Below are 19407 nucleotides of genomic sequence, written 5' to 3'. Positions count from 1 at the left end.
ATCTAAATCTCTTTCTAATTTGAATGCACTTAATCACATTTGAAATAATGTGGTTTTAATTGTTACAATAGCAATAATGCAATTAAACTAAAGCTGAATGAATTTTCTTTTCATGTTTTAAATATATAATTTTTCTATTTTGGCATGCATTACTAAATTAATATTTATTGAATTATATGGGTGAATGTATATGAGAGTCCCTCGATTATACGATTTAATTAAATTAATTTCTCTATTATTAGAAAGAATAAACTGAAAGATTTATTATTTATTATTTAAAATTTATTTACTTAATTAATTATTTTAAAGTTTTTATGGTTTGTAAATGAAATATTTTGTTTGAAATTGAATATAGAAATTGAAAAATAATTTTCAAGTTATTTTTATATAATAAATGTTAAGTTGTTATAATTTAAACTTGTTTGATTTTTTATTAGTATAGAGACTAAATTGATCCATTTAATAATAGAGGAACTAATTTGATTCAATCCATATAATATAAGGACCTCTCATATACTTTAGCTGAATTATATGATTATAACCTTCTTTTTATTCATTTCATAAATGACAGTTCGGGAATGTGGATTTTATAAGTATTGCAACATGCTTTGTTTGAATACTCCTAGCAACTATTGCTTCCCAGAGTCTTGCCCTCCTCATTATAAATTCAATAGTACGGGATTTCGTTGCGAGCGCTGAATACGGAATAAAAACAATCATAGCTTGACAAGCATTATTGTAGGTACGTGTTCGATTTTAAAGTGGAATCGTTATGGTTATTGAATTATGTCAATTCAAGTAGTGATATATTTACCTTTGAATGTGTGATGCAATAATAGTTATTTATCAGTACATTTGTAAAAGTTGAATATCAAAATAATGGATGGTGCAATAAGGTGCACTCATTGTTCATTTGAAATGAAGGGTTGTCAAATATGAATAAAACTTTATCGAAACATTTTCATGGTTTTTTAACATGTACGTTATTTTTCAAATTTATCTTGTAACTATTTTTCTTATATTTATATAGGTTGCAGCACTAGTGTTGGGACACTATTTCTACTACTCGCAACATGGAGTATGTACAAAGTTCTCAAAAGAAAACAAAAATTCACGCTGAAGCAGAAATACTTCAAAAGGAATGGAGGTTTGCTACTACAACAACATTTGTCTAGCAATGAAGGTAATGTTGACAAAATAAAGTTGTTTACTTCAAAAGAGATGGAAAAGGCGACCAATTATTATAATGAGAATCGAATCCTTGGTCAAGGAGGTCAAGGAACTGTTTATAAATGAATGCTAAAAGATGGAAGCATTGTGGCTATTAAGAAGTCCAAAATGGTGGAAGGAATGAAATTTGATGAAAAGAAGGTTGAGCAGTTCATTAACGAGGTAATTATTTTATCTCAAATTAATCACAGGAATGTGGTTAAGCTTTTAGGGTGTTGTTTAGAAGCTGAAGTTCCTCTATTGGTGTATGAGTTCATCCCAAATGGTACATTATACGATCTCATTCATAACCAAAATGAAGAATTGCCATTGACATGGGAAATGCGTTTACGAATTGCGATTGAAATTGCCAATGCCTTATTCTATTTGCATTCAGCTGCTTCTACTCCTATTTATCATCGAGACATCAAATCTAGTAACATACTTTTGGATGATAAATATAGGGCAAAGTATCAGATTTTGGAACTTCAAGATCAGTTGCACTTGAACAAACACATCTAACCACTCGGGTGCAAGGAACTTTTGGATACATGGATCCGGAATATTTTCGATCAAGTCAATTCACAGAGAAGAGTGATGTTTATAGCTTTGGAGTTGTTCTTATTGAGCTTTTAACAGGACAAAAACCCATTTCTGCGGAGCAATCACAGCCAGTGAGAAGATTGGTATCTTATTTTTTGCATTCAATGCAGGAGAATTCCTTATTTAACATTCTCGATCCAATGGTAGTAAAGGTTGGTGTTAGAATGTGGCCCTCCATGCAGGTCATGCACCAAACCATCAGACCATGCAGAGCAGGCCAAGACCAGAAGCAGCCGAGCCAAGAGCTAAAGTCTGTTTCCAGTTGTTCATTTTGTCCATTTTGTTACTTTGGTTAATGTAATGCATTCTAGTTCATTTGGAACTATGTTTGTTTTATGTTTGATGTAATTAGGTGCTGATAGATTGATAAATCAGCTTTACCATGTGTGCAAGTTATGTTTATCAAGTTTCAATGTATCTTAGTGGTATTAGGTATACATTAGGTGATGTATTTGACTTATTTTTGATCAGTCAATGACTGATATATGTAAGGGCTACAAGCCAAAGTTTTCTTTTAATGAAAATCCATTGAATTTCATTCAAGTTTTTTATGCTCCATATTTCTTTGCCTTCAAAAACTTCAAGGTTCTGTTCTTTATTCTTAATAGCAAGCTTAAAGCTTGAGCTTCAAGCGTTTTTTTTTTCTTAATATTTTATCCGGGTATAATATGTTGCTGCTGGTGCTCTGTTTGCAACTCTTACTTTACCCGGTTAAAGTACACTCAAACTCCAACAATTGGTATCAGAGCTTTCATCTTAGAGGACCTGTTGTTGAAAATTAAATGGCTTCATTAGGCTTTTCTCCTGCTGCACCACCAGTCTTTAATGGTGAAAAGTTCCACATATGGCAGGTTAAGATGAGGACTTACCCGCAAGCCTTCGATCTGTGGGAAGTTGTCAACACAGATGCTGAGCGAGCTCCACTCAGAGCCAACCCAACAGTGGCTCAAATCAGACAACATGCAGATGAGAGGACCAAAAGGCACAAGGCCATGTCATGCATTCAGAACTGTGTTTCTGATGTTATCTTCACTAGAATCATGGCTTGTGAGACTCCCAAGCAGGCCTGGGACAAACTCAAGGAGGAGTTCCAAGGCACTGAAAGAACTAGGCAGCAGCAGTTACTAAACTTGAGAAGAGACTTTGAAAATCTCAAAATGAAGGAAGAAGAGACAGTGAAGCAGTACTCAGACAGGATAATGGCTGTGGTCAACAACATAAGATTGCTAGGAGAACAGTTCAATAAGGCAAGAATTGTGGAGAAGGTGCTCTCAATATTGCCTGAAAGATATGAGGCAAAGATCTCATCCTTGGAGGATTCGAGAGACTTGGCAACAATCTCCATAACTGAGCTCATTAATGCCCTCTATGCTCAGGAACAAAGGAGAGCCAGTAGAATGGAGGAGCACCAGGAGGGTGCTTTCCAAGCTAAGGCCAAAGCAGCCTCGAGCACCTCAGCCTATAAAGGCAAAAAGAACTTGAAAAACAGGCCTAAGCGATCTTTGCAAGAGGAGGAGATCGACTCTGCAGATTTTGTAAAAGACACAGTCATCCAGAGGCGGATCTTTGGTTCGAGCGGATCTTGTGTGTCAACACTACAAGAAGAAGGGCCATGTTGAAAGAGTCTGCAAAGAAAAAGGCAGACCTGGCCAAAACCAACCTCAACATAAGAATGAAGAAGCTCGGGTGGCTGAAGAAAGTAGTGACCATGAAGAACAAGGCTTTGCTGTTTCATGCTCAGCTGGCCAGAAGAAAGGTACAAAAGGCTGGTTGCTGGACAGTGGCTGCACCAACCACATGTCACCAGATGAAACAATTTTCAAAACCTTGGATAGATCCTGCAAAACCAAGGTAAAAATTGGGAATGGTCAGTTAATCAAGGCTGAAGGTAAGGGAGATGTGCAAATATGCACTGCCACAGGTGATAAAATCATCAAAAATGTGCTGTTGGTACCTGAGATTGACAGGAACCTACTTAGCATTTCTCAACTGCTAGGAAATGGGTACTCAGTTGTGTTCAAGGGCCAGGAGTGCCAAATCACCGATCCAAATGGATCAAGCCTCATGACAGTCACCATGAGTGACAAATGCTTTGAAGTCAACTGGTCAGGTGACTCACACTCAGCTCATGTTGCTTCAACTGAAGACACCAAGCTTTGGCATCAAAGACTTGGTCATGCCAACTTCAAATCTATGGCTCAAATGGTCAGTAAGGAAATGGTTGAAAACTTCACCAAGACAGTTTAGAGTGAAGATGTTTGTGAAGTCTGTCAGATGGGAAAGCAAGCCAGGCTTCCATTTCCTACAAACACAACCTGAAGAGCTTCAAGCAAGTTGGAACTGGTGCACAGTGATATTTGTGGCCCCATGAGGACAGAATCACTAAGTGGTAACAGGTACTTTATTCTCTTTATTGATGACTATACCGATATCTTCTTTGGGTTTATTTTTTGAAGCATAAGTCTGAGGTTGCTCAAGTGTTTATAAAGTTCAAAGCTGCAGTGGAAACAGAAACAGGCTGCAAGATAAAGACCATTAGGTCAGATAATGGAACTGAATACACTTCAGCTCAGTTCCAATCTTTGTGCAAAGATGTTGGCATCAAACACCAGCTAACCAATGTCTACACACCCTAGCAAAATAGGGTTAGTGAAAGGAAGAACAGGAGTTTGATGGATATGGCCAGATACTTATTGTTTGAGAAAAATCTACCCAAGACAATGTGGGCTGAAGCTGTCAATACTGCTGTCTACATTCAGAATAGGCTTCCAACCAAAGCACTCGCTCACAAAACACCTTTTGAAGCCTGGTTCGGGTTCAAGCCATCATTGGCTCATATGAAAGTCTTTGGTTGTCTATGTTACAACCAAGTACCAGCTGTAAAGAGGGACAAGTTGTCTAAAAGAGCTGTTCCTGGTATTTTAATCGGGTATAGTATGGTCAAAAAGGGTTATAGGATCCTGGATCCTTTAACCAACAAAATCCAAGTGAGCAGAGATGTAGTGTTTGATGAGAAGGCTTGTTGGAACTGGGAAAGAAATGAACCTGAAGCCATTCCTGAAGAACTTGTGACAGATCAGTTTGAAGCTGATCAAAATGATCCAGAGATGGATGTTGATGATGAACCAGTCAGGGGTACAAGGACTTTGGCTGATGTTTATGAAAGGGCTCATGTTGCACAAGAAGAACCATGCTGCTTTGAAGAGGCTGAAGCACACCAAGGCTGGAAGCAAGCTATGGGTGATGAAATTGCCATGATTGAGAAGAACAAGACATGGGAATTGGTTCCTAGACCAACCAATAGAAAGGTTATTAGAGTAAAATGGGTCTATCGAGCCAAGCAGAATGCAGATGGGAGCCTAAACAAGCTTAAAGCTAGGCTAGTTGTGAAGGGCTTTAGCCAAAAGTATGGCCTGGACTACATGGAGACATTTGCACCAGTGGCCAGGCTAGACACCATCAGATTGCTGATTGCCTTAGCAGCTCAGAAGCAGTGGAAAATCCACCAGCTCGATGTGAAGTCTGCATTTCTCAATGGCTTCCTTGAAGAGGAGATCTACATTGATCAGCCTCAAGGCTTTGTTGTGTCAGGCAAAAAAGACATGGTATACAAATTGAAGAAGGCTCTGTATGGCCTAAAACAGGCACCAAGGGCCTGGTATAGCGAGATCGATAGTTACACAGTCACTTGGGGTTTGAAAGGAGTTCTAGTGAGCCAACTCTGTATGTTAAGAAGAACCAAGCTGAAACACAGCTTATTGTGTCCCTCTATGTTGATGATCTTTTAGTGACAGGAGGAGACCAAAATATATTGGCATTTTTAAGGCCAAAATGAAAGAGATGTTTGAAATGTCTGATCTAGGGCAAATGACCTACTTTCTTGGAATGGAGGTGCAGCAAACTCATAGTGGAATCTTTTTGGGGCAGAAGACATTTGCTGCAAAAATTCTAAGCAAATTCTCTATGGAAAGCTGCAAACCAACAAGCACACCTATGGCTGTTGGAGCAAAACTATCAAGTCAAGAAGGCTATGAACAGGTCAGTGAAACTGATTATAGGAGTCTAGTTGGTTGCTTGTTGTATTTGACAGCAACCAGACCAGACATCATATATGCTGTTAGTGTGCTATCAAGATTTATGCATTGCTGCAACAAACAACACCTTCAAGTAGCAAAGAGAGTGCTCAGGTACATCAAAGGCACCCTGAGCTATGGATTGAAATTCAGCAGGAATGAAGACTTGAAGCTGATAGGCTACACTGACAGTGATTGGGCCGGTTCAAAAGATGATATGAAAAGCACTTCAGGGTATGCTTTTACCCTTGGTTCAGCTATGTTTTACTGGAGTTCCAAAAAGCAATCAATTGTTGCTCAGTCAACAGCAGAAGCTGAGTATGTGGCTACTGCTGGAGCAGTAAACCAAGCCATCTGGGTTAGAAAAATCCTTGGTGATTTAAACCTATATCAAAAGGAAGCAACAGAGATCTTTTGTGATAACAAGTCTGCTGTTGCAATTGCAAAGAATCCTATCTTCCATGGTAGAACCAAACATTTCAGCATTAAGTTGCATGTGGTAAGGGAGATGGAACAAGCTCGAGAGATAGAGCTGGTTCATTGCAATTCAGAAGACCAAGTTGCTGATATTTTTACAAAGGCCCTATGTACTTCAAGGTTCATCAAGTTAAGGAAATAACTTGGAGTTAGCAGCATGGAGACCAAGGAGGAGTGTTAGAATGTGGCCCTCCATGCAGCTCATGCACTAAACCATCAGACCATGCAGAGCAGGCCAAGACCAGAAACTGCCGAGCCAAGAGCTAAAGTCTATTTCCAGTTGTTCATTTTGTCCATTTTGTTACTTTGGTTAATGTAATGCATTCTAGTTCATTTGGAACTATGTTTGTTTTATGTTTGATGTAATTAGGTGCTGATAGATTGATAAATCAGCTTTACCATGTGTGCAAGTTATGTCTATCAAGTTTCAATGTATCTTAGTGGTATTAGGTATACATTAGGTGATGTATTTGACTTATTTTTGATCAGTCAATGACTGATATATGTAAGGGCTACAAGCCAAAGTTTTCTTTTAATGAAAATCCATTGAATTTCATTCAAGTTTTTTATGCTCCATATTTCTTTGCCTTCAAAAACTTCAAGGTTCTGTTCTTTATTCTTAATAGCAAGCTTAAAGCTTGAGCTTCAAGCGTTTTTTTTTCTTCATATTTTATCCGGGTATAATACGTTGCTGTTGGTGCTCTGTTTGCAACTCTTACTTTACCCGGTTAAAGTACACTCAAACTCCAACAGTTGGTCCAAAGCAGGAGATTATAGTTGTGGCTCTTCTAGCAAAAAGATGCTTGAATCTTAATGGAAAGAAAAGACCCACCATAAAAAAAGTAGCAATGGAGCTGGAGTTGATTAAAGCTTCAGGTGGAAATGTTATTGAAGACCATGGTGATGAAGAATCTGAAATAGATGACATAATCCATTCATGGGAGACCAATCCTAGTTGTTCAATGTCTAGGACAATTACAACTGACAGTGAAACTTTACCATTAAATTCAACTTTCTAGTTTCCAGCACTCCTGAAACAATTTCTCTTAGATTGATAGCCTTTAGCTTCACTATTTGTCAGACAGACGGAGTCTTGTGGTTGCCAAAAAATTCATACTTGTTTCGCTCAATGTTATTTGACCTCTTGAAGGTATTTATTATACAAGTTCTGGATATGTTTTCTTTTTTTTTTCTTTTGCTAAATCAATGAATTCATTAATAAAAATGACCTCCAAACAGCGATACAGAATTAGCTGGTTGTCCACCAACCATAAAACCATCCACATCTGGTTGTCCAGCTAATTTCTTGCAATTTGCTCCATTTATAGAACCTACATTTAATATGCAATCTCACGAGATATTACATTTAAAAATAATTATAATATTTAATTTTGAATTATTAATTAAAAATAAAATAAAATAAAATAAAATAAAAGTTGTGATAATTATACATTTAAAAATAATTATAAACTAATAGGAGTTGTGATAACTACATATTTAAAAATAATTAGAATTTAAATTGCGTTATTAGTTAAAAAATTATGCTAATTTCATATGAGTTATTACTTGAATAGAACTCTAAGTATAAATATAAAGAATTTTTTTAATAATTATAATTATGATTATGATTTATAATTATTAGTTAAAAAATTTGACATAAACAAAAATTGTGCTAATTTTATGAAATATATATTTTTATAGTAAGTTAATATATTTTAATTATATTCAATATTTCAAATAACAAATATTATTTTATATTAATTAATGCAATTAAAAATAAAATATTTTTTGCTAAAGAGTTAGGTTGTCTGTCAATAATAGTCGGGGGAGATTCAAGATCTGTTATTAGGAAGATTAATAACCATGAACAAGATTTCTCAGATATAATTGCTCTTACATGGTCTGCAAAGGAGATAGCGAAGGAGTTTCAAGCCTACGCCTTCCATTTCATTGGCAGATCTGGGAACAAAACAGCGCATACAACGGCGCAAGAGGGATTAAGTTGAGGCGAGGATGGCTACTAGGTCGAAGATGCTCCGGCGTTGGTAGAAGCAGCTATTGCAGAAAACTATCGTCTTCATGAACCTCCATAGAACTGTTGGCTTTCTTCAAAGGGTTGTGAGGATTTGCATTCTGATGACCCCATTTCATGTTTGGTTGTTCTCTATCCACTACTGTTAATAATCTTGTTTGAGCAATTGCTGGTCAGAATCGCACAACTAAGGGATTCATTTTAGTGTTTTCCTTGTAATTATTGGTTTTTTTAATTGTTTTTTTTTTATTCCATTCTTCAATAAAGAGACCGCCTTTTAAGTTTAAAAAAATTTTAAAAACTAACTAAATATTAAATGCGCAAAATCACACACAATACTTGTGACATTAGAAGCTACTAATATTAAATACTAGAGTTGTAAATTACTTGGGTTTACCTTAAATAATTTCAGTTATCTTTAAGTTGAAGAATCCAAATTAAATTGGAATATCTTAATACATAATTTCAAAAAGCTTACAATTCAAGTTGAATATTATATCAATATTTTTTTGTATTAGATCAGTGATCGAACCAATCAGGCTGTCGGGTTTTAGCCTATTCGGTTCAAATCAAATAAATTATTAAAAAAATCAAAAAGATATTAATAATTATAAAATAGGATTCAATCAGTTCAATTGCTTTTAGCCCAGTTCTCAAATCAAATAATTTTTTACTTTCTTTAGATCGATATCTCAATCAAATCCCAGTCAAATCAGTTAGTTCGATTTGTTTTAAACAAACATTGCATTATAATTTTTTTTTACAGTTGATTTTTAAAAAAAAAAACTTTGAACTACTGAACATTATATATTTTTCTTTTAATTAATTATATACATGAACATATAAACGCTTCAAGAAATAAATAAAAATGATATATTTAACATCGATTTAAATAAATAACTTATGCAATCGAAATGATCACATGAAAGCTCGAGATCACTCTTCCTAATAGGACAGATCAAGGTATAGAATCAAATTCATGTCCAAAGTGAATGACAATTTACAACAAATATAATCACAACTATAAGTGTAATGTGTAAGAGACTGTGAAGTGAATTGATGAATATGAACAGAGATGATGTACATTAGATCAGTAATTAAAATTTTGTAATTGTGGATATTTTAGCCTTGTGATCTCTTGAAATCATTGGATATAGTTGGCATGCCATAAGATTGTGAGTACTCACCTATATGTATTGTGTTTTTGGGCATTGAGGCCCTAAGACAGGTTAGAAAGATAAGGGAATGTGAGCTAAGCTCCATTCAACCAGACATGTTTGGTGTGTTGGAGAGTGTTAGCTTTATGCTTCACTTTTTGGGATATGTTCGACTCAATGAGTCAATTGGTGTATTGGAGATCAGTGTATCCAATGTGTAGTGATAGAGCTTACTTTTATGTTTCATAGCCTTAAATGCCATATTATCATTTAAATGTGATATTATATATTGTGATAATACAATGTGAGATGTATGCATAAACATGTGAATAATATGCTAAATAAATTGAATTAACTTTCATTAAAGTGTTAGTATTTTCTCATAGTAAATTTCATATGTAATTATAGTTTGAGTCAGTTATCATTTAACCTGTAAATGCATGTGAATATATAAGTTAGACTTGTGAATTATTCTAGCATGTATACATTGTTTAGTCTTGCTGAATTATTGAAAAATAAGTTATTTGAATATAAGTTGAGCATAGTTGTACATGCTAGTTTTATGGATTAATGAGTTATCTAAAACAAAGCTCCTTGAGTTTTAACTATCCATTACCAGCTCCTTGTGGATGTTAAACTTAAACTAAATGATATCTGTAGCGACGTGAAAATTTTAGGTTTGGGGTCGCTAATTGTGGCGATTTATTGGAAATTTGAGAATAGAATCTAGGTTTTATAAAAAGGAGGAGTCGCCACCGATCCTTTTTCTGGGTGTGACCGGACACCTAATAAATTTATATTTTAAAACAAAAAGAAGGCTAAGTTTAGATCTACGTCAAAATCCAGTGACAAAATTAGGGTTCGGGAGTCAGTTACGCGCAAGGAAGGTATTAGCACCCTCGCGGCGCCCAAAATTGGTATCTTATAAACATGTGTTGTCTTGATTTTCAAAAGTACAAGTTCAATATAAGATTTAATCGTGATCCGATTGAAAAGAAGAATTTTCAATTTTTTTTTTTGATTTTTGAGAAGGATATACCGTTTTAACACGAGTCAATTGATATTCACCCAACATAGCGATGAAATCGATGACTTAAATGTTAAATCGGTACGTTGCTTCGCTTATTGAAAATTAATTAGAAAAATATTTTCGCTTAAATGTAAATCAAATTGACATGAAATAAAGATAAATAAATGATGATCTAGAAGTGCATTGAAACAAATATAAGTGTGACAATAATATTATAAACAATAAAGATATAATGTAATACTAAAATTAAATATGAGATGGAAACAATGAATGTATATACGTAATAATGACATTAAGAATATGTACGTAAAATAGGAATAATATGGGTACATATGCATACATATGCATACATACATAACATATTTAAAATGAACATATACAATATACATATATAACAGACCTATGCTAATAATAATTGCAAAAATAGTAACAATAAAAGATATATGTACACCAAATAGCATATAATAATATTGAAATAAAATAGTAAGTGAAAATAATAAGTATAATAATGAATATAATGATATATGAAAATAAAACTATATGTATAGAATATGTGTACAGAATAAAATATATGTGTAAATATTAATGATAAATGTAGTAGGAATAAAACAAATGTAATAATAATATATGTACAATATGGTAAAAAATAAACATATACGTATAATAGAATTTAAAAATATATATACATGGGATAATATGGAAATATGTATATAGGGTAATATATACAAAATTTAACCAATAACATTGAAAATACATGTTCATAATATATATAAAACGTATATATTTTATGATATTAAAACATTTACATAATATATACATACATAATTACAATGTTAAAAACGTATTAATGTTAATAATAATACTAATATTATAAAAGATATACTTATATATATAAATTAAAGATATATACATATAAAATAAAATACATGAATGATACGATATTTAGTATATACGTAATATGTCTAATAAAATAATAATATACATAATATATATAAAATACACATAATATATACGTATATAACAAAACATACACCATATTATAATAATAATGGTATTAAAATACAAAAAAGAACAATGTAACATAATTAAAATACTATACATATAAATCTATTTACATAAATAGAAATATACACTATAATAATAATAATAATAATAATAATAATAATAATAATAATAATAATAAATATAATAACAAGATTGAAATACAAAAACAAATACAATAAAGATATTGAAATAAAGTAATAAAAATAAGCCTATACGTAAATGCATATATATACATATATACTAAAACATATATAAATATTGGTAATAATAATGATAATAATAATATTGAAATATAAAAGTAAGTATAGCATCAAAATATTAAAAAAAACTAAATACAAACACATATATGTATACGTATATAACAAGAGTACATAATAATAATAATAATAATAATAATAATAATAATAATAATAATAATAATAATAATAATAAAAAAATAACAAGGATATTTAAAAATGAAAATAAAACGAAAAAAATGACTAAAATTAAACTAAAAACAAAATTGTGGGGCAGATTTGAAAAGAAAATAAGGAGGAGAGGACCAGATTTCAATATGCGTGCAACATGGGAGGACCCAAAATCGCAATATTCCCTGTTATTAAAACGCTTTGTATTGAAAGGGACCAATTTATAAAACAGATTAAATTTCGGGCTAATTTATAAATAAATATAAACTACATTGTAGAACATTTAAAAAGCGGAAGGGTCATTCGCGCAATTAGACCCTTCCGCAAAAACACGCGGATCCCAGTCCCAATGGGTCGGGTAATCGGGTTACCCCCAAAACGACGCCGTTTTGGGCGCGTTTGGGGGTCCTTCAAAACGACGCCGTTTTCTTCTGCTATAAAAGTAAAAAAAATTCTAAAAATTTCATTTTCTTCCAGTTTCAAAAAAAAAAAAAAGAAACTCTCTCTCTCTTTTCTCTCTCGGTCCAAGATCCCCAATCGCCGAGCCGATCACCATCCAAGTAGTCTTGGGGCACATGTTACTTGTGTACTGATGGTAGGAAATTGCCAAGGGTATATTTTTCTTCTCCTTTTTTTAGTATTTTTTTTATACTTACATGTGTATTATTTTTAGTAGAGTGAAAATAATGTATGCAAACAAATTCGAAAAAAGAAAAAAAAAGAAAAGAAATAAGATAAGTCGACCTTTGTAATCCAATTCTTGATCTGATTTCCTTGTTTTGTTTCTGGTTTCTTGTTTTGATTCTCGATCTATGCTTTATCTGTTAGTTTCACTTTCTTTTTGTTTTGTATCCTTGAAACCTTTCTCTTTTTTTTTCATTCCTGAAAATCCCCCTTTTACATAGAATTTTAAAGGCTTTTATAACCATTTACAAGTGATTTGATACTGCTTATTGCGTGTTTTGTGCTTCCTTTTGCAGGTGACGGAATGGGAGCAGTTGGTAGCAGGTGGAGCGGTGGTATGGTGGCTGACATGGGGAGGCAGACCTAGGTGCGGCGCACCTAGGGTTTTTTCATTTTCTTTTTCTTTTTTCTGATCTGGGCTTGGGATATATTAATTGGGTCTGGGTTTGGTGGGTATTGGGTTGTTAGTTGATGGGTTAAGGGATAATTGGGTTTTGTAATGGGTCAACCAGGTATTGGGTTTAAAAAAAGGGTTAAGGGGTTTAATTATAATGTATTTCGGCTGAGTAATTTAGAACGGCCCAAAATTGGCCTATAACAGCTGCCCCTCTTTGCTCATTGTCGTGTAAAGAGAATAGAGAAAAGACACAAAGAAAGGCCAATTTTGCCCAGTCTTGCTGAGTCTTGACTTCATTGGTGCTCTTCTTGTTCAAATAGTCTCCTTTCAGGCCACTGCATCTTGTAGCTTTGGTTCAACCCACTACACCTTCTAATATACGCCTTGTAGCTTCGATCTTCTCCAATGTAGCTTCAAGGATATGAGATTTGTGGCTTTGATCTGCTTCGCTTGTAACTTTAGAAAGATAAGATATACATCTTCAATCTGCTTTTCTATCGCTTCAGTGAGATAGGGTTTGTGGTTTTCTCTTCTGTAACTTTGGAAAAGCAAGATTTGATATCCTTGATCAGCACCATTGCACCTTCAGGGGGACGAGACTTTCAACTTTGACCTGTTTCACTGCAACTTCAGGGAGGCCAAATCTGGTGTCTTCCATCAGCTCTCATCTTTATTTTTTTACTCGACATGTGATCTTGAGCTCAACTCATTTCTCGCAATATGAATTGACTCTTTAAAAACCGACATTAAAATAAAAATTAAAAATAGCTCAGCGCGCGGGCCAAGGCTCAACTCACCTCTCGCAATATGAGTTGGTCTTTTTGAAACTTAATTTGAAAAGTAGATTTTGAAAAAAAAACAGAAATTAAAAGGCGCAACTCACCTCTCGCAATATGAGTTGATTTTTGAAAAACAGAATTAAAAGGCTCAACTCACCTTTCGCAATATGAGTTGATTTTTGAAAAGCAGAAATTAAAACAGAAATTGGAAATACCTCAGCATGCCCCGAGGCTCAACTCACCTCTCGCAATATGAGTTGATTTTGGAAAAGTAGAAATTGAAAAGCAAAATTTGAAAATACCTCAGCGTGTGACCTGAGACTCAACTCACCTCTCGCAATATGAGTTGATTTTGAAAAGCAGAAATTAAAAATGCCTCAGTATGTGAGCCGAGGCTCAACTCACTTCTCGCAATATGAGTTGATTTTTGAAAAGCAGAAATTGAAAATACCTCAGCGCGTGCTGAGGCTCAACTCACCTCTCGCAATATGAGTTGATTTTGGAACTTAATTTGAAAAGTAGGTTTTGAAAACAGATATTAAAAGGCTCAACTCACCCCTCGTAATATAAGTTGATTTTTGAAAAACAGAAATTAAAAAAATAGAAATTGAAAATTCCTCAACATGTGAGCCAAGGCTCAACTCACCTCTCGCAATATGAGTTGATTTCTTTGAAAAATATAAACTGAAAAATAGAAATTGAAAATACCTTGGCGTGCCCCGAGGCTCAACTCACCTCTCACAATTTGAGTTGACTTTTTGACAAACAGAAATTGAAAATACCTCGACGTGCCCCGAGGCTCAACTCACTTCTCGCAATATGAGTTAATTTTTGAAAACATGAATTAAAAACATCAAAATACCAAAACCTGTCATTTGGTAGAACTCAGGTGTCTTTTCCTTTGATTCAGTACAACTATCATTCAAAATTTCTTGCTCTGCTGGAGTACCTGTATATGTCATGCATGATGTTATCATGATATGCACATGTTTGTCTTAAATGCCTTTATGCCTACATGATTATGCAATGCGCCTTAGGCATGTTTGTCGTATGCCCCTTTTTTGTCAGGATTTTTGATGATCTGCGTTCATCGCTTTGACTCTTGACTTTCTCTTCAGGCTTTGTACCCGTCTTCAAGCTTCGACGTTTCTCAAATATCACTCTTTTGCCCTTGGTTAAACTTTGTCCTTACTTTGAGGCTCTTGTACTTATCAAATTCTTATTCGGGTAATGCTTAACATTTCTTTTGTTTAGAGTATGTCTTTCACTATTTATCATGTAAATGAACCACATGATGAGATGCATGAAAATGGTCAGGTAGGGACAAAAGGACACCTCACATTTATTCATTTCAAATGTAGCGAACAAAGAAAGTTAATCAATGATAGTAAAAATGTCATAAAGAGGAAAGAGATCACATTCAATGTACACAAATTCTCTAAATATTTAACACATGAACTCTTCCACGTTCCTTCATCAAGAATCTTTTCGAGTATGGCTTCTTGCGTAGAAGATTTTGAGCTTTCGTAAATGCTTCAAATACTGTAATCTCGCTGTTTGACCCACCGTTCGAAACGCCTTGTTCTTTAAGCCTGGGTTTGCTTCATTAGAATGCCCTTTCGGGTTTTCATCCTAATCTTTTATGTTAATCAAGACGCCCTTTTCAGGTTTTCACCTTGATCCCTTTTTTTTTTTAAGATGCCCTTTCGGGTTTTCATCTTGATTTTCTTTTTCTTCAAGCATAATATTTCTTTACAGCATCTGAATTTACTGGATTCGGTAACTCCTTCTCATCCATCTCGGTGAGAATCAAAGCTCCGCCCGAGAATGTCTTCCTTGAGACGTATGGACCTTCCCAATTTGGTGCCCATTTCCCTCGGAAGTCTTTTTGTATTGGGAGAATCTTTCTCAACACGAGTTTTCTTTCGTGGAATTCTCTTGGTCGTACTTTCTTGTCATGGGCTACAATCATTCTCTTCTGGTACATCTGTCCATGGCAGATTGCCTTCAGATGTTTTTCTTCAATAAGGTTTAGCTGGTTATATCGAGCTCGAACCCATTCTGCTTCTTCTAGTTTTGATTCCATTAAGACTCGTAGAGAGGGGATCTCAACTTTGATGGGTAGCACAGCTTCCATTCCATAGACCAGAGAGAAAGGAGTTGTTCCCGTAGATGTCCGCACAGATGTGCGATATGCATACAAAGGAAATGGTAGCTTTTCGTGCCAGTCTTTATATGTCTCGGTCATTTTCCCAATAATCTTCTTAATATTCTTGTTGGCCGCTTCAACAGCCCCGTTCATTTTCGGGCGATAGGGTGACGAGTTATGATACTTTATTTGAAATTGTTCACACACTTCTTTCATCATCTTGTTGTTCAGGTTCATGGCGTTATCTGAAATGATTCTTTCAGGTGAACCATATCGACAAATGATTTCCTTTTTCAAAAACCTACAAACTACAGTCTTCGTCACATTGGCAAACGAAGCGGCTTCTATCCATTTTGTGAAGTAATCTATGACCAAAAAAATGAATCGGTGTCCATTAGAATCTTTTGGGGAAATTGACCCTATGACGTCCATCCCCCACATAGAAAAAGGCCACGAAGAAGTCATGACATGAAGGGGCGAAGGGGCTACATGAATTTTATCACCATAAATTTGGCATTTGTGGCATTTTCGTACAAAACTAATGCAGTCACTTTCCATCATTAGCCAGTAATAACCGAGTCTCATGATCTTCCTGGCCATAGTGAAACCATTGGCATGTGTCCCATAGATTCCCTCATGGACATCTTCAAGTATTTTTTTGGCTTCAGCAGCATCCACGCATCTCAAGAGCACTTGATCTTTTCCTCTTTTGTACAGGATATCCCCATCAAGAACAAACCCCGTTGCCATTCTTCTGATTGTTCTTTTGTCGTTCTAATTTGCTTGCTCGGGATACCTTTGATTCTTGATGTATTCTAAGATATCATGAAACCATAACCGTCCATATGGCTCTTTTTCAATGCTGAAACAGTGTGCAGGGACCTCGTATATGCTCATTTTGATAGGCATTATTTCTGTTTCTCTATTTGCTTTGAACATTGAAGCCAAAGTGGCCAAGGCATCAGCCAATTGGTTTTCTTCTCGTGGGAAGTAATTAAAAGTTATTTCTTTGAATTCTTTAACCAGTTCTGCCACTAGGTCGCTGTATTTGACTAATTTCGAATCCCTCACTTCCCAATCTCCACGGATTTGGTATATCACCAATGCTGAGTCTCCGTATACCTCTAAAGTTTTGATGTTTCGTTCAATTGCTACACGAAGTCCCATGATACAGGCCTCATATTTCGCTATGTTATTGGTCCAGAATAAATTCAGCCTGGCAGTGAATGGATAATGGTTCCCTTTTGGTGATACTAAGACTGCTCTAATCCCATACGCATTCGATGCACCATCAAAGCTCATCTTCCATGATTTTTCTTTTGATGACTCACATTTTTTTTCTGTAATGCACATCAAGTCTTCATCTGGGAAATCAAATCTCAATGGCTCGTATTCCTCTGTTGTTCGAGTTGCTAAGAAATCGGCTATTGCGCTCCCTTTTATCGACTTTTGGCTCACATAGACGATATCATATTCTGATAGTAAGATCTGCCATCGTGCCATTCTTCTTGAGAGTGCAGGTGATTTCATCATGTACTTTATTGGGTCCAACTTTGAAATTAGCCATGTCGTATGATACAACATATATTGCCTGAGTCTCTGAGCTACCCAAACCAGAGCGCAACAGTATTTTTATATGGGCGAATACTTTGCCTCATATTCAGTAAACTTTTTGCTGAGGTAATAGATCGCCTTTTCTTTCTTTCCTGACTCATCATGTTGCCCCAGTACGCAATCCATTAAATTCTCGAACACAGTCAAATACAATATCAATGGTCTTCCCGGCATTTGTGGTACTAGCACTGGGGGACTAGACAAATACTATTTTATCTTGTCAAAAGCCACTTGGCACTCCTCGTTCCATTCTCTGGGATTATGTTTTCGAATGAGTCGAAAGATTAGATCGCATTGGTTGGTAAGTTGAGCGATAAATCGGGAGATGTAGTTTAATCTCCCTAAAAATCCTCTGACTTCCTTTTGCGTGCATGGAGGTGGTAACTCTTGAATGGCTTTTGTTTTATCTGGATCAACTTCAATGCCTCTCTCGCTGACAATGAAGCCAAGCAATTTTCCTGAGGTAGCCCCAAACATAAATTTGGTCGGATTGAGCTTTAGCTGGAACTTTCTCAGTCTGTCGAACAACTTCTTCAGGTTCACTACATGCTCTTCTTCCCCTCGGGATTTAGCAATCATATCGTCGACATAGACCTCTATTTCTTTATGCATCATGTCATAGAATAACGTCACCATAACCCTCTGATATGTTGCCCCAGCATTCTTTAACCCAAATGGCATCACCTTGTAGCAGAATGTTTCCCACATTGTTACGAAGGTAGTTTTCTCCATATCCTCAGGGGCCATCTTGATCTGATTATACCCTGAGAATCCATCTATGAAAGAAAACAATGAATATTTTGCTGTGTTATCCACCAACGTGTCAATGTGTGGCAAGGGAAAATTATCTTTAGGACTTGCTCGATTCAGGTCACGATAGTCCACGCACATTCGTACTTTGCCATCTTTCTTTGGTACCGGGACTATGTTAGCCACCCACTCTGGATATTTGGAGGCTTGTGGGAAGCCAGCATGGAATTGCTTCTTGACTTTTTATTTTCAACAACATCTCAGGTCTCATCCGTCTTAGCTTTTGTTGAATAGGTTTGTATTTTGGCTTTAATGGGAGTTTATGGACTACTACATCTTCATCCAATCCTGGCATGTCTTGATATGACCATGCGAATACATCTTTGTACTCGCGGAGCAAAGCAATCAAATTATTCCTGGTATCCTCTGAAATAGAGGTCCCAATTTTCACTTCTTGCTTCTTTTCTTCAGTTCCCAAATTTATTGTTTCAATAAATTCTTGATAAGGCAAAATCTGTTTATCCTCTTGCTCTACCATTCTTAGCAAGTCAGGAGACGAGACATAGTCTTCAGCACTTTCTTCGACTTCAAATTCTCCTAAATAAATAGCCTTCTCAAAATCAATTTCAGAACTCATAACGGGTTTGTTCATGCTGTTGATATCTGAGCACCTGAAAGATGAATGGAAAAGGAAACTATAGAGAGGCATCCCAGTATTGGAACCAACAAACGAAATGTTATGGCATGGTATGAGGCAAATGTACAGATAGGCTATGAAACGAGAAGATGATTATGAAGTTAGTGATAATGTGAAAGATCGTGACAAAATACATCTTCATTGATATTCATTTAAATGATAAAGAGCGAATGTAAGCTTTTACAAAAGAATTCTATTATATCTAAGGACACAATAGAGGGTTAATGTTTGAGCATTACTCTGAAGACTTATAAACTACAAGATTGTCCTCGGCAGTCCAATTGTTCAACATGAAACCAGGAGGA

At 35.2% G+C, this 19407-nt stretch overlaps 1 pseudogene; it reads left to right on the top strand.

The window, feature by feature from the left end:
* The first annotated feature begins 1065 nt into the window (after window positions 1-1065).
* LOC108455039 (wall-associated receptor kinase-like 1) lies at window positions 1066-13083 on the top strand (annotated as a pseudogene).
* Window positions 13084-19407: the final 6324 nt, after the last annotated feature.

Source organism: Gossypium arboreum, chromosome 9 (genome assembly GCF_025698485.1).
Source record: "Gossypium arboreum isolate Shixiya-1 chromosome 9, ASM2569848v2, whole genome shotgun sequence".
Classification (NCBI taxonomy): Eukaryota; Viridiplantae; Streptophyta; class Magnoliopsida; order Malvales; family Malvaceae; genus Gossypium; species Gossypium arboreum.
The sequence above is the reverse complement of the archived record's forward strand: the minus strand, read 5'-3'. Positions and strand labels throughout refer to the sequence as shown.